The following is a 14,386-nucleotide window of genomic DNA, read 5'->3' on the forward strand; positions in this document are numbered from 1 at the left end:
CTGACTTAGAAAATACTAGGGCAAAAATGCCAGAATTCAAGCCATTCATTCAACAAATCATTACTGAGGCTCTCCATGCCAGGAACAGTTCTGGATGCTGGGGATACAATAGGGATCAAAACAAAGTCCCTGTGGAGTTTATATTCTCGTGGGATAGTAGATAAATTGATAATGAACTAAAAAGCAAAGATATTTTTAATCTATGAGGTGATAAGTGCTGTTTTTTAAAAAAGCACATGAAGAGCATCAGCAGTGCTCAGAAAAAATAGAGTTGGTACAGAGAATGTGCCAGATATTCTTCATTCTTTTCCCCATCATTCTTCCCTCTTCATTGCCCAGCAGTTGGTTGTAAGGAGGCTGACCTATGAACTACCACGACTGGCTTCCTGGGGAATCCCTGCAGGAGATAGGTGTGAGCAAAGAGAGTGAAGTTAGGAATTTATTCTTTTGGTTGGTAGTGCTCTTGCTGCAAGGCTGTACGGTGCTCCTCCAGGGGGCAGAAATATACCCAGTGGGTCACTGGGGGTGGCAGATGGGACCCCTCCTGCTTTCCTGCCTTGGTTCCTGGGCCCAACTGGTCTTCCTACTGGGAACAGAATGCCCTATAGGGTTCTCTGATTTCGTGTGTAGATTGCATCCTGGAGAATGAAATCCTCCTGCATAGTATTGCCTCTGAGATGGTACTTTAGCTGTATGATCAACCAGCCATTCCATTGCTCTCTCAGTTTGGTTCTTCTGGAGAGGGTGGTATATGAGAAGATCATGCGATCACTCCCAAACCTCCAGTGTGAAGTGGGTCCTTTGACTGGATGCTATGATGGGTGGGGTTCCACGTCTGTGGATCAGGTGCTCTGTAAACTCCCGTATGGTGATATAGGCTAAAGCTCTGCTGGCAGGAAATGTAACCTACCCCAAGAATAAATGTTCATTCTCATGAGAATAAATTGGTCCTCCAGTATGCAAATGGCCCAATTGCAAGTCAACTTCCCACCAAGTGACAGTTGATCCTTCAAAGAACAGTACCACACTGAGAATTCAATACCGGTCTCTCTGTCTGTCTCTTGACAGTTTGGGTATTCAGAGGTGATTATTGTTAGATCAGCCTTCCTGAGAGTTCATGCCAAGAGACCATGCCTAGTCTCCATCTCTGCCACCATGGTCACTCCATTCATGTGCCCATCATATTTCTACTCTTGCATCTTTAAAGTCTATTCTAAATAAAATAGCCAGATCCATTCATTTACACTGCAAAAGCTCCCCGCCTCAATCAGTAAAATCCCATCTTTACAATGCCCTTCCTCCTGTTTATTACTTTCCTGACATTGTTAGCTACACATTTCCTCCAGTTCACTGTGTTTCAGTTGCACTGGCCTCCTTACTGTCTGTTGAACTGGCCAGGTCCACTCTCCACCACCGCTCCCCCTACCCCCACCCCACCAAGGATCTTTTGTCTTCCTGAAGCACTCTTCTGTAGATAGTTAAATCCTCTCCTTCACTTCCTCCATCAAATCTTTGTTTGAATTTCACCTTCTCAGTGAAACCTACCCCGACTCCTTTATCATCCTCCTTAGTATCATAAAATACCCCGCACTTCCCCATCTTGCAGTCTCCATGCCCCTTACCCTGCTTTCCTTTTGTCCCCTATTAAACTTACTGTTTTCTAACATGCTACTTTCTTTATTTATCTGTTGTGTTTCATGTGTAGTATCTGTCTCCCCTGCTAGAAGACAGGGCTCTTTGTCTACTTCGCCCCCTCACATACTTTAAGCACCAGGAAAAGTGCCTGGAAACAGAAACAGAACTAAGTTAATAATGAAAGGAAAAGTGAGCCACCCATGAATAAAAGCAAACTAAAACAAGGTGATACTTTGTGTTAAAATTGACAGTTAAGACTCTGTAACCTCCAGAAATATCCAAAAGTGTATGGGAAAGATATTTCCATAGTTTGCTAGTGAGTTTACAACCTTTTGGGAAGCCATTTAGCAATACAGCTGGTTCTTCACTTCTCAGATTTCAGTTCTCCTATACACTACATGAATATTTCCAAAACTACTTAACTCAGCCTTACTAGCTAACTATGACTTGAAAAGTTGATTTAATGGTGTAGTCAAGCCAGCCAGTGGGGCAAAGGCCTGGCATTCACATGTTTTATGTTTAAACAGTATCATTTACACAACCCCAACATTCCTTTTTCTCATTTGAACTGATTTTCTCATTAGTTTTGCAAGACTAGAAAAACTGTTAGCAATAAATTGTGAAATAGATCTTTCGCTAAAGTTCAATATGTTTAAACAGTTTTGGTTCTTTTGTTTTCTCGTTTTTCCCAGCTCAACTTTCTGTTTCTCATTCAATAGGCTTTTTCATTTCCAGCTATAGTTGATTTTAATTCATGATTTATGTCAAGTATACCTAACTTGTCTTTGGGGCTAAAAACCAGAGCTGGTTTTTTGTTGAAGTCATGTTTATTTGTTAATTAGTTTATTATCATTTATCCTCTAGTATTCATTGGAAAGCAATTATATGCCGGGCCCTACCTAGGTCAGGCTGTGTCTGCCCTCAGGAGGTTACTAGGAGAAACAAGTAACAGTGTGACGTCCTGGCATTGGAGCAGGCTCCAGGAAGGCAGTGAGGCTTGATTAACTCTGGGTCAGGTGGGAGCTGGACACAGGGACTCAGCATCTTTTCAACTCTATCTCTCTTCTACAGCTGGTTATCTAATCTATGTATTGGCCAAAATTCTGCAAATTGCATTAGAATGTTATCTTGTCATAAAGGAAACTGAATAAATTAATACAACCCTGAGCTTTTCTGAAGAAAATTTATTTAGAGCATTTAAAAAACATGTTTTTTAAGTTTAAGTGGAAAGTGTGGGTTCCTTTTTCATGGACCCATGTTTATTATTTCTGGTTTTGCAATATATGCCTGCTTATGTTTTGCAGACTTGTTGCACTATATATTAATTAGGAAGAGCCCCAGGACCCAAAGTGTTTGAAGTTTAGATAGTAATTGTCCCACTGATACATCTTTTCTTGTGTACTTATTGTGACATGAAATTGGTTTTATAGTTTCTACCTTACATATAACCTAGTTATATATATAATTGTATGTAGATATATATGTAATTATATAAAATTAATAGAATTGACTACATGAAGATTTCATGACCTCATCATGTAAGAACAAAGTAAACAGAATAACAAGCATGCAACCAACTGGAAAATATTTCCAACATGTGACAAATTTAATATTCTTAACATATAAATTACTCACAAATTGGAAAGAAAACCATTATGATCTAATTAAGCAGAAGCATAAAAGGGTTATACAGAAAATTCATGGAAAAAGTACAATTAGTAATGCTTATTATGTGCCCAGGTGTTTTATTACTTGCTTAATAGATTGACTTTTAACCCTGATGTCAATTGTGAGATGTCTCTGATCAAGTTACTTAATCTTCTTGTGCTTCATTTTCCCTCTTCTATGTACTTGTCTAGGAATTTTTCTGTGAAAGATGTAAAGAAGTGAAGTTGCTGAGTTGTATAAATTGTATGTTTTAAATTTAATAAATCCTACCAAAATTCTATCTACATTTTCACGTCAACATACATTCCTATGAACACTGTTTGAGATGACCAATTTCCCCGGCCCCAAGACAACACTTAACAGGCTCTATAATTCCTTTTTGGCCATTGTGGTGAGCAAATCACTTCTGTCTTTCAAGAATTCAACTCCTGCTGAGCATCTTTTCATGTGCTTCATGGCCATTTGTGTATCCTCTTTGGAGAAAGGTCTATTCAATTCCTTTGCCCATTTTTAAATTGGAGTATTTTTTGTTGTTGAATTCTAGGTGTTCTCTATATATTCTTTTTTTTTTAAAAAAAAAGATTTTATTTACTTATTCATGAGAGACAGACAGATACAGAGACAGAGAGAGAGAGAGAGGCAGAGACACAGGCAGAGGGAGAAGCAGGCTTCATGCAGGGAGCCTGACATGGGACTTGATCCGGGGTCTCCAGGATCAGGCCCTGGGCTGAAGGCAGACACTAAACCGCTGAGCCACCCAGGTTGCCCCTGTTCTCTCTATATATTCTGATTGTTAATCCTTTATCAGATATATAATCTTGAAATATTTTCTCCTATTCTGTGAGTTGCCTTTTAGTTATATTAATAGTATCTGTCTTAGTCTTATTTGGGCCACAATAACAAATACTGTAAATGGGATAGTTTATAAAGAAAATAAATTTATTTCCCATAGTTCTGGAGGCTGAGGAGTCCAAGATCAAGGTACTGGAAGATTCAGTGCATGGTTAGAGCTTACTTCCTGGTTCATAGATGGCAGTCTTCACTGTGTCTTCACATGGTGGAAGGGATGAGAGCTCTCTCTGGAGTCCCTTATAAGGCCTGTAATCTCATTCAAGAGGGCTCTTCCCTGATGCCCTAATCACCACTCAGAGGCCCCACCTCCTCATGCCATCACCTTAGGGGTTCAGATTTCCACCTGTGAGTTTTAAGGGGACACGGACATTAAGAACATGGTAGTATACTTTGATGCACAAAGCTGTTTAATCTTCATGAAGTCCAATCTGTTTTTCCTTTTGTAGCCTGTGCCTTTGGTGTCATGTCCAAGAAAGCATTGTCATATCCAATGTCATGAAGGTTTCCCTATGTTTTCTTCCAAAAGTTTTATAGTTTTAGATCTTAAGTTTAGGTCTTTGATGCATTTTGAATCAAATTTGTATATGGTGTTATGGAGGGGCCAATTTCCTTCTTTTGCATGTGGATACTAGATGTTCATTTTTATTACATTTGATAATTTTCCATTATTGCAAAACCCCTTGAAGAGCACTGTCTTATAATCCTTTATATCTCTTATAGTACCATGCATTTAACATGAGCTCAGTGCACTTTAAAAAAATAAATGCCTCGTGGCTGCTGACTATTGAATTGAGAATATTACTCTGCACCTTATTTGTGGGACCAGCTCATAATAGGCATTTAAAAATGTTTATTGAATTATGGAATTGAATACATACTTATTCTAAGGGATTTCATTGTCAAAGAAAAAAAATTTTCAATTAAGTGATATTGAGAGGATTGGAGAATGAGAATTTTTGTAAATGTCATATTACACAATAAATATATATTAAGAGAATGATATAAATACCTCAAAATGATGTAAATAGCCAGTTTCAAAGCACATACTCAACTTCTACTTTGAAGATGGTGAATTAAAACAAAGAATTTGCTATTTTTTTCTCTCCTCCAAATCTTTTAGAAATAATCCAATTAAAAGAAAAGCCATAAGAACTCTGGAAAACCAAAAAGGGTGATGTAATTGTTACACAAAAATGTTCCCAGGGAGCAAGGCTTGTTGGCACCTCACATCCTTGTATAGTCACCTCCCACACTGAAGCTGGACTTTAACTAGTAGATCAGTGAGAGTGATGCTGTACCATTTGGATCTAAGTTGTTAAAAGTCCTGTCAACTTCCTCTTTCACACTTATAGGGAAGGAAAACAGCTTTTTTCCTCTATCCATCTTAACTTCCATCGGCTGGAGCCCTGCAGATTAGACTCACTAAAGACAGATTAACAGGAGAAAAATGGAAGATGTTAATTTTATTAACACCTGCATTGCTTATATACATAGGAGAACTCAGTGATGAGTAACTCAAAGAGGTGGTTAGAATTTGGGCTTATATAGCGTCTTAGCAAAACACAATAAATTCGTAGAGAAGTGACAAGATAAAGGAAAAAAGTTGTAGGCTTCTTAAGGTGGGAAGGTCAATATTTGGGGAAAACTAATGGAGTAAGGTTTGTTTGTGCAGGTCCATTTCAGTGTTGGCTTTCTGGTGTGGTTTTTTTTTTTTTTTTTTCTTTTCATAGCTATAAAACTTCTCTGGGAGAGGGGAGTTATGGCGGTCCTCATTTCTCAGAAATTCCTGCTTTTAGTCAGATAAGGAAGGCTCTGGGTAGACTTCTTTCTGCATCTGTCAATTCCCATTTGCCTCCAGCTCAAAATAATCCTTATGCCAAAGTGGCATATTTTGGGGTGGCATATTCTGGTCCCCTACACACTCTTGGAAGCTGGCAGTATGTGAAAAGGTCTTTAAGACTTTTTATGATTTTTGCCATAATAACTCTATTTCTAGGTATTATTCCTCAGGAAATATTCAGAAATATGAACTCTTCTTTACAAGTAATATTTACATATCATTGCGAATTATAATAAAAATTTGAAGGTGGAAGTAGCCCTACTGTTGAATGCTAGAAGAATGGTTCAACAAATTATGTTGTATACATTTGGTAAAATTGCTTAGTCATTGAAAATCATGATTTTGGAGCATATTTACTGACAATGAAGTGACTCATTCATTTATTCATTCATTCTGCAAATATGTGTGAATAATGTGTTCAGGCACTATTACAGATACTGGGTTTTCATAGTGAACAGAACTCTCTTATGGAACAGCTATTCCTCTGGAATAGTCATTTAGGAGAGGACAGAAAATAAATAGGCAAACAAATATGTAAGGTGGTGATAAATACTAAGAAAAAATCAGAGGAGAGCTACTACTGTTAAAAATGATATAATGACGCAATGCTAGGAGATATTTATATTGTAGATCCCAGTTTTAAAGAAATGAACAATCATTACTACCTCAATAAATACATGTATGTGAAGACAGAATAATGACTTGAAAAAAATTAAAATATTTACAGTGTTTAGCCCAGAGTAGTAGAATAACTAGCAGTTTTTGTATATGTTCCCACTTTCCAAAATGTCAATAATGAGCATTTACTTAGGATCAGAAAACTACAACACAAATCATTGAAAAATTCATAGAATTAAGTTTAAAATGAAAATACTAATTTACACATGTTTGTTATTAAATTTAATTGCTAAAAGAACATGACATTTGCAGGACACATAAAATGTACAGCATGAAGTGGACCCTAATTTATAGTATGAACTTTGAGTGATAATAATGTGTCAGTGTTGTATCATTGAACATAACAAATGTACAGCCATGCTCATAGAGGGAAAAGTTGTGTTAGAGTGGAGGATAGGGGGTATATGGGAATTCTCTGTACTTGCTACTTAATTTTGTTGTGAATTGAAACTGCTGTAAAAAAATGAAGTTTATTTTTAAAAGATTTATTAGAGAGAGAGAGAGTGCATGTGTGCACATGCATGAATTGAGGGAGGGACAGAGGGATAGGTAGAAAAACCCATGTAGACTCCCCACTGAACACAAAGCCCAATATGGGCTCTGTCTCACGACACATGAGATCATGACCTGAACTGAAATCAGGAGTCAGATGCTTAACCAACTGAGGCACGCATGTGCCCCCAAAATAAAGTTTATTAATTTGAAAGAGACAGAGAGAGAGAGAGAGAGAGAGAGAGAGAGAACATAGCAGCCATAATGATGTCATGTCAGGCATAGAATTTCTTTGAAGAGGAAATTTTGGAAATCCTCTTTATCTCAGTAAATTTGGTGCAAATCACATTTCTCTTCCTCACAATTCCAGAAGCACAGTTTTTCAGTATCACATGGTAAGCACATTCATTTATAAGGGGCAAACCAATATTTACCAAGCTCATCAAACTGAGATACAAAACCACTGCCTATTTATTATTTAGAATGAGAAAGAGTGCTGTCACGCCAGCTGGGATACGTGTGTTGGTATAAGCAACAACTTTTCTGTGTAGGTATGGAAAAATGCTTTATTATCAGAAGATTGGCTGGAGAACCTGAAATTAGAGGAAGTAGTAGCTACTTTTATGATTTGGTTATCAAATGAAGTGTTTCTTAAAGTGTAGGTCCATGGACTTCCTGCATCAAACTCACCAAGCGTGTTGATTAAAGGCATATTCCTAGACACTAAGCTAGATTTACCTTACCAGAATCTCTAGGTATGGACCCAGAAACTGCATTTTTTAATACAAGTTTTATTTATTTATTCGAGAGAGACAGAGAGAGAGAGAGGCAGAGACACAGGCAGAGGGAGAAGCAGGCTCCATGCAGGGAACCCGATGTGGGACTCAATCCCGGATCTCCAGGATCATACCCTGGGCCAAAGGCAGCGCTAAACTGCTAAGCCACCAGGGCTGCCTGAAACTGCATTTTTAACAAGCATCCAAGGTGGTATTAATGTATTAATGTGCATGAAAGTTTGTAAACCACTGGTACTTGGATAAAAGGTAACGATGCCCTTTCTCTGCAATATGGAAGACATTGCTGATGAGAAATTAACAACTTGAGGGTGTTGATGGGACATACTTTTCTCTAAATCTACTCTGAGAACATGGCTAATTTCAAACTCTGAGCCTCTGCTTTTCTCTTAATTCCTTGACTCTGTAACTTCATTTAATTACTGTCAAGTTATCATAGAAAATCATTCCTTTTTCTCTTCATATCACTGCCCAGAGTTATAATATTCTTTTATGTATTCTATAAGAGGGGTGATTGCATACAATGACCAGTGGCAGTTTGGTGAGTTTTGACAAAAGTGTATATCCATGTAATGAAATTCCAGTTGAAAAGTAGAGTATGCCATCTTCCTAGGAAGTTCACTTGGGTCCCTTTCCATTTTATCCCTGCCCCATCTATCCTGGCAATCACTAGTGATTTATATCCACACAGATCAGTTTGGCCTATTCTGAACTTCATAAAGTGATGTATTGATTTTGGGATAACCCCATAGTTGTTATAAAAGTTGGCACCATTTTTCCAAGTTCTTTCAAGAGAAACTGCTCTAGACAATTCTTAAGAAACTCCAACGTATTTCAGTTTTCATTGGTAAAGGTGGAATACCTTAATTAAGATTTCTTTGCCTAGAGATGCATACAGGATCCTGCTGAGAACTTTAGAAACTATCTTTCTGTAGTCAGTTAAGCCTTCAGTTAAAACCAGCTTTAATGTATCCAGCTTTAAAATTCTAATGGTAAAAGAGAGAATGCAATTGGAAGAAATTTTTCTGACCCAAAAGAATGATATGCAGCTTCTGCAAGAATTCGAAGATCAACTTGTTGAAATACCATGAGTAGCACTTAGTAAGAAGAAAGTTTGGAGATAGGCAGATATAAACCAGTTGATCCTCACACCGTGGACCACCACCAAGTCTGGTCCCCGATTGGAGTCCAAAAGGAATCAGTAACATTTTCTCCAAACTTGGGTTCCACTATACTCTTACACACTTTTGTGTTTTCAGCCCCACACTCGCAGTCCTTATCAGAGCCTAAAGGAATATGACATCGTTTAAGAAATAGTACATCCTTTCTACCATCCATTATCATAATTCCCTCAGTTCCATAACACTTTCTCTGGTCCTTATCACTTTTGCATGCTTTGATTCTGCCAGGATTTTAACATTTCTGCTACTATTTGCGTGGTTCCATGTCCCTCTTGTAGAATTGTCATTTACCTCCAGCCTTCTGAATGTTCATTCTCTATCCTAGCTTAAAGAGCTCTGTGTCATCACTTTAATTTTTTTAAGAATTTCTACACTATCTCCCCACCTTTTATTCCTCACTGGAGTTGCCCAAGGTCATATTTCTGACACTTCCTGATTTTGTCTTCTTTTGGAAACTTGTGGATTTGTGCCTATGTTAAAAAAAATGTTGAAGTTTAGCTTCCAAAAGTCCTCTGTACACATCTTATCCAACTCAATCTTGCCCTGCTTTGTGTTTTTTTTTTTTTTTAAAGATTTTATTTATTTATTCATGAGAGACACAGGGAGAGAGAGAGAGAGAGGCCGAGGGAGAAGCAGGCTCCATGCAGGGAGAGCCCAACATGAGACTTGATCCCAAGTCTCCAGAATCACACCCTGGGCTGAAGGTGGTGCTAAACCGCTGAGCCACCCGGGCTGCCCATCCTTGCCCTGCTTTGAAGATGATGTGGCCATGTTCTTCCACGTCCCCGTCCCTTCCACCCCGAAGAAGGGCTTCTTCCCATTGGTTGAAATCAGAGCACAATTATTTCTATTACTTCCTCTGCCCTGTAGGACATGAAATTGTTAGGCAAGTGAAAAACTGCTTTTATCTGAATGAAGTATCCAAATGCTATCTGCATTGTGTCTCGCTCTGCCGATTTTGTGGCTTTCCTCCATGTGGCTCAGCTCTGCTTCCATGAAAACATCGCTTCTGTTCTTCTCTTCTTTCATCTTGATCCAAGTGTTCAGAGCGTCCTCTGAATCTATTGTTATCACAGCCTACAGTGCTGTTCCATCTCCTTCCAACAGGTTTTTGTGCACAGCACACCCTTCCATCACTGTGTTCCCATGGATCTGTTCCATCTTGCCAACTCTCAGTGGTATCTGTGAGGTCTTGTTTGTCACCCTGTGCTAAATATCAAAGTTGCTGTGCTGCTTATGTTCTATGCATGATATCTGGACATCTGCTGCCTACGTTTTCTTTCTGATGTTCTTCCGATTGTTTTCTTATTGAATCACTCGGCACCTCCCTCACTGTTGAAATTCTTCCCAGGCCCTCCTTAATGTCATTCATGGAAACCCATTTCAGTTTAATCTAGGTGTTTTTCTCTCCCTTCCCATCTGTTTTCCATTTACAGCCCCTTTGGCCAGAGGAGTTGGTCTCTGACTAAACACATTCTTTTCAGTCTTTGAAAAATTCTCTTCATTCCTAGTCAAATAGCCGTCATTCCTACATTTGAAGCTATGGCCCTGAAATAAAAATTTGTACGAAGTGTGTACCTAGTGGTTCACTTTTCATATCATATTTTTGTTCTAAACATTTGTGCCATTAAGTCTTTTATGTCCCAAATTTCACATCATCTTGAAATGCTCCCATACTCCATTTTGATGGCCTTTCATTTCTCTGTAACTTGGCAGGTGATACCTTTGACCAGCCTCAGCAGGCTTTGCCATGTGCTAGATTTATACTCCATGAAGATAACACCCCTTCCTGCATGACTTGACTGTGTCAATTCAGACATTACCATATCCCTTAAAAGGGGATCCCCAAGTCCCAGTACTTGACTTTTTCTCCATTTCTTTACCATTTCATGTTTCTTTTTCCTTTGTAGGAAAGCATTATTAAGTGGTATAGTAGAAAGGAATTTTGCTCTGCTGCTTGTTACTTGGTAGCTAAAGAGGACCAATAAGTGAACTCTACAAGCCTCAGCTTCTTCCTCCTTCAAGTAGGGATTGAATATTGACCTTACAGAGTTATTGTGATGACTTAATAAGGTACTATGTATGAAACCACTATGTAAGCTAAAAGTAGCATAAACATAGGTTTTAAGAATAATCATTGGATTATTTAGTTTTCCTCCACCCTGTAGAGCACATGGAGCATGCATGAGAAGTTGCTCAACATTTGCCCCAACCCCATATTAATTCATTTATTGAGTGCCTCCTGGAAGCCAGATCCTCTGTAATGAGAAACAAGGCATGTACACAAAACTTGATGGTGGAGTACTTGGCCAGGAAGAAATTGAATTTGGGAACATTTCCTTCACCAGAAGAATAAAATGGGCATGTGGGAACCTGTATGCTTCCTATAATCATTTATGTCATGCCTTGTTCTTTGGATTTTAACATTTTATCAAGTGTTTCTGGGCACCCAGAGGTCATTCCAGTGGTGTGCAAGAATCTGCTTATTTGCTAGAACCCAGGGCCTCTAGCTTGTGCAGGATCCACCCTAACCTGACTTCATCTGGGAATTTGCCACAGTACACCCTTCTCCATTCTAACCATGATGGGATGGCATGGTTCTCTAGCAAGTTTGTAGGACAAGTATAATAACAACTAACTATGATAGTACCAATTGCAATTTACATGTATTGAATACCTATCATACGTCCATACTCTGTTAGGTTCTTTATATACATCAGTGCTTTTCAACCATTAAAAAATTATTGCTCCCGTGAGAATTACTCCTCATTCTTAGATATGTTTTTCTTAATATCCCTTATATGACATTTTTTTCCTTTTTTTAATAATAAATTTATTTTTTATTGGTGTTCAATTTACCAACATACAGAATAACACCCAGTGCTCATCCTATCAAGTGCCCCCCTCAGTGCCCATCACCCATTCACCCCCACCCCCCGCCCTCCTCCCCTTCCATCACCCCTAGTTCGTTTCCCAGAGTTAGGAGTCTTTATGTTCTGTCTCCCTTTCTGATATTTCCCACACCCTTATAAGACATTTTAATACCACAGATACATTGTGTATTTGTTTAGGTATTGTCTGTAGGTAGGTACTTTTCTGTGATTTATATGTGAAAAGAGTGAGGTTTTTTTCACTTTCTCTCCCAAGAACCAATTTTCACCCCCTCTGAGGGTAATATTACCCCTGTTGAGAATATGTGCGTGTGTATATGTATTCCTTCCCTTCCCTCAATCATTCCCCAAGTAATGTGTAAACTGTTTGCTCAATCCCTGAACCTATTACACAACTATTGACCCCAGGGAAAGAAACCTTAATTTGGAGGTAACAGCAGACATTCCATTTAAGGAAAGGCTGCATTTTCTACATAGAGCCCAGCCCCCAGGTCAAGCCTGGACAGACCCCAGCTTGATGAAGTCTTGTGGTCTCTCTCACACACTATTTTCTTTGTGACCTCCTCCCCCAGGACCTTGAATGGATGCTGGACATTCCTCATCAGAAACCTGAGGAGGATACTAAAAAGACAGCCACAATTTTCCTTCTGCTTACTGCCAGGTTTCTTGAGGGCCCAGCTGTTGGGGTAAGATTTTGTAGGATTGTGTGTGTGTGTGTGTGTGTGTGTGTGTGTGTATACACACACACACACACATATGTGAGTATATGTATATTTATATGTATATACACACATACATACATACACATATATGTATATGTGTGTATGTATATACATATACACACACACACTCACTGCAATCTGAGGTGTCAAATGCTGTCTTAGTTTTCTGTGTCAAAGGGCTAGAAAATGTGGAAATGAGGGAAGGTAGTAGAAGGATCAGTGGAGAGAGAGGAGAGGTGGGAAGACTAGAGGGATGGGGGTGGGAGGAAGAAAGAAAAGGAAGAGAACATGTAATGGAAGGAGCAAGGGCCTTGCAATCAGACAACTAGCCTGGCCACTTTGTGACCTCGGGAAAGTTATTTAAACACTCTAGGTCATTAAAAGACTTGTTCTACAGAGTCTATCTTTGTATGTATATCTGGCATACAAAGGGTGCCCAGTTGTGTCAGCATGGTTATTATCATTACATATATATATTGATAATAAAAGGAATTGGAATCAGATAAGTTTGCAATTCAAGTTTCCTAATCTTAGAAAAGGCTTAAGTGTACCAATACATTCGGGGCCTCAGGAGAAAAGGATAATGGCATAGGAGGACACTTCTGGAGTTTCTAAGGGGCCCCCAAAATAGCACTCCTATTTCCTATTCAATTTTTGAACCAATTGAGATCTAAGACTAAGAAGTCACCAGTGGAGGCCAATATATGGCCCTCATTACTGATAAATGCTATTTTAGATAAAGAGCTTGGCTTCTATTTTTGAGCAAGTGGAGTTCTCAACACCAAACTCTAGCATTCAGCCAATTTACTCATCAACCTCAGGCAACATCAGAACATGGCAGCCTTTCCCATGTATAGAAAAATGCTTCTTTCTATGGGTTCTTTTTCCCTAAGAAAAAGAACAGAAGCAAGAGTTAGTCCATGCATGACTTCTTTCTCCTTCTAAACTCACCAGTCAGGTAAATCAGTTCATCTCCTGAGGGGAGGAATGTGTAAGGAATCAGAAGAGGCCAGCTGTGTTATGCCGGTGGATGTCCTTTGACCTGGACAAGATAAAAGAAGAGGGGGTTGAATGTGAGAGTCCCACCTTCTAACTGGCTCATAGTTAGTAATGCAAGGTGACAGAACTAGGAGAATTTAATTAGTCTATAGAACTGGCCCTACGTGGGAAGGAAGGGATACTCTAGTGTGCTTCAAAATGGTTAACAATTAGCTCTCTGGGGGAAAAAAAATAATACCCCTTTATAAATTTTACTGATATAAAGGGTGTGTAGCACATAATTTATAAATAGTAATAAAACATACACTACTCTCTTCTAAATTCCATGTAGCCTGTTGATTCTCACAGAATGTTTTCACTAATTTTTTGCTGAACTCTTACATTCATAGCCAACCTGTGGTTGCAATTTAACCATGATTTGACGAGTAGAGTAATCTCCACCATCCAGATAACAATAGATGTAAATAACTCACAAGCATAGATAATAGTTAAATGTAGTAAGATTATTAAAAACTGATGAGTTTGCGTGTTTATGACCTTTGTTTTTAATGTAAATTATTTTATATAATATAAATTTTAATAATGGCAGTGTTTAACAGTCCACCTTGTGAAAAGCCTGAAAATTTATTAGTCA

General features: G+C 38.6%; 1 protein-coding gene across 1 annotated transcript in view; it reads left to right on the top strand.

Moving 5' to 3' along the window:
- The window catches only part of LOC121495173 (translation initiation factor IF-2), a 38,276-nt gene that overhangs the window by 4,479 nt on the left and 19,411 nt on the right, over positions 1–14,386 (top strand). The gene's annotated exons all lie outside the window — the stretch shown is intronic.

Source organism: Vulpes lagopus, chromosome 7 (genome assembly GCF_018345385.1).
Source record: "Vulpes lagopus strain Blue_001 chromosome 7, ASM1834538v1, whole genome shotgun sequence".
Lineage (NCBI taxonomy): Eukaryota > Metazoa > Chordata > Mammalia > Carnivora > Canidae > Vulpes > Vulpes lagopus.